This window comes from Belonocnema kinseyi, chromosome 8 (genome assembly GCF_010883055.1).
Source record: "Belonocnema kinseyi isolate 2016_QV_RU_SX_M_011 chromosome 8, B_treatae_v1, whole genome shotgun sequence".
Lineage (NCBI taxonomy): Eukaryota > Metazoa > Arthropoda > Insecta > Hymenoptera > Cynipidae > Belonocnema > Belonocnema kinseyi.
The window spans coordinates 110,685,809-110,688,780 of NC_046664.1; positions in this window are offsets into that span (position 1 = coordinate 110,685,809).

The window sequence follows — 2,972 nt, forward strand, 5'->3', positions numbered from 1 at the left end:
ATTGAACATTCCTGAGAATCAAGTAGTTGATCTAATCGCATATGATATACACGATGAGGCCATTCGAACGGCGATATTAGCAGCCAAACTAATCACAGTCGCCGAACTTAATCAGATGTTGACCATTTTTCCAGCGACTAGTAAAATTAAAGAAAATAAAGACGGGAAAGAATCAAAAGATTAAAGTGGATTCAAAGATTCAAAACTGGCGAACTCTAAAAAAACAACCGAACGAGAACCCCTAAATAGAGATATTAAATCTAAACTTTGTCACAATTGTAAGAAGCCGGGCCATTTCAAACGTGATTGTCCCGACAAAGTAGACAGTAAAGACAACAAAATTTATACCGATAATAATGCTAAAACTATCGTGAAGTGTTCATATTGTAATAAACTTGGTCATGTAGAGGAAAGATGTTTCAAGAAACGCGATGAGCAGGCAACGGTGAAAAAAGATGACTGGAGCCTTCAACACCTCAGGCGTTATTGGTTGACAAGGTTCAAGTTTCAAAAATTGAAAAAACATACCGCAAATGTAAAATAAATGGAATCGAAAAAAAGTGTATGATTGATTTAGGTAGCGACTGTTCGCTAATTCTAGGAAAAATTGCCCGCGAAATGCAACTTGAACCCGTAAAAACCGATGTCGCCATGGTGGCGTTCAATAAAACTGTAGGTTTGCCAATAGCTCAGTCAAAATCAAAGTTGAAGTTGACGGTATTCAATTTGATACAATGATTTACATCTTACCAGCTAATCAACTTACAAAAGAAATATTATTAGGGAGTGAAATGCTTGCTTTGCCAGGTGTAAAAGCAATATCAGATGCGTCAGGGGTAAAATTTGAAATTGAGCCTGAAATCTAAAGGAAAGAATTTGAAGTTAATCTTATTAAGCGAGACATGAGACCTATCAACAAAGATGACATATATTGTGATGGGCTTTCACAAGAGGAACAAAATCGATTATTGACTTTGTTAAATTCATATAGACAAAATGCTGCTCTCAACATACATGAGTTAGGTTGCACTGATGTACCTGGAATGAAAATTGAGCTTGTCAGTGATATCCCAGTTGTTTATTCACCATATCGGATGTCTAGGTTTGATCGAGAAAATGCAAAACAAATAGTCTCAGATTTAGAAACCTGTGGAATTATTAGGGAGAGCTCGTCGGCTTACGCAAGCCCTATACTTTTAGTGAAAAAAGAAAACCGGGGACTACAGAATGTGTGTCGATTATAGGGCACTAAACAAAATTACAAAGCGCATGAAATATCCCTTGCCCATAATCGACGATGAAATCGATCGCTCAGGCGGAAAAAAATATTTTGTTTCCCTTGATTTAAAATCGGGTTTCCATCAAATCCCTCTCCATCCCCATGCTGTCGAAAAAAGTGGGCTTGTGACAGCTGACGGTCACTATGAGTATCTGCGGGTAGCGTTCGGCATGGTCAATGCTCCAGAGTATTTCCAAAAAATAATGATTTCGACTTTTAGAGGAACAAATGTGAATATTTACATTGACGATATCCTTTTTGCTATCGATTCAATTGAGGAAGGATTTGATCAGCTTGTGAAGGTCCTAGATATATTAAAAAGCAAAAATTTTTCAATAAATATTTCGAAATGCAGGTTCTTCCAAGTAAAAATAGATTATTTAGGCCGAGAAATATCTAAAGAAGGGGTACGCCCTGGTCAGCATAAGGTTAACGCCTTAATGAAGGCTGAGTCACCAAAGAATGTTAAACAAGTACGACAGTTCCTTGGTCTCGCCGGATTTTTTCGGAAATTCATCGAAAATTTCACAAAAAAAGTAGCACCATTAACTGATTTACTGTGTAAAAATGTACCGTGGAAATGGGGAAAAGAACAAGAAAATTCAGTGCAAACAATAAAAGAAATTTTATCATCGCGGCCGGTTTTATCGATTTTTGATCCAAGCGTTCAAACTGAAGTACATACAGATGCAAGTTCCATCGGGTTAGGAGCTATGCTCATTCAGAAGGCTAATCGTATGAATCATGTAGTGGCCTACTATAGTCGAAAAACGTCACCGGAGGAACAAAGATACCATTCGTATGATCTGGAAATTCTCGCAGTCGTAGAAGCTTTAAACAAATTTAGAGTATATTTATTGGGCATAGAGTTCACGGTCGTGACTGACTGTAGCACTATCCGAGCGATAGCGTCAAAGAAAGATCTAAACTCGAGAGTTGCACGATGGTGGGTTTATTTACAAGATTTCAAGTTTCATGTCGTTTATCGATCAGGCACTCAAGTTTCACATATTGACTACTTTAGTCGGAATCCTATTGACTGTTTGGCTTTGGGTATCACTTCCTGCGAATGGATTAAGGTTGCTCAATTGCAGGATGACGAAATTAAAATAATTCACGATGTTCTAGCTTCAGGTGATGTTCAACCCAATGTGAAACTATACTTTGAACTTTATGATTTAAAAGGTGGCGTAGTTTTCCGTAAAACCAAAGATGGAAATAAATGGGTTGTTCCCAGGGCAGCTCGGTTTAATGTTGTCAGAATGTGCCACGATGATCAAGGTCATTTCGCACTGAATAAAACAATAGAAAAAGTCAGAGACAATTATTGGTTCAGGGGAATGCGGAAGTTCGTAGCCAAATATGTGAATGCATGCCTGAACTGTTTATACTACAAATCAACGGCCGGAAAAAAACCTGGATTCTTGCACCCCATAGAGAAAGTAGCCATACCCTTCCACACGTTGCATTTAGATCACATTGGACCCTTTATTCGAAGCGTTCATAAAAACACTCAGATCTTGACAATAGTGGATGGATTCACCAAATTCTGCATCCTGGAGGCAGTACGAAACACACAAACTAAATACGTCGTCAAGGCCTTATTGACTGTCTTCGCCATATTCGGTGTACCCACCCGAATAATTTCAGATCGCGGTTCTGCATTCACTTCACACACCTTCGGAACCTTTTG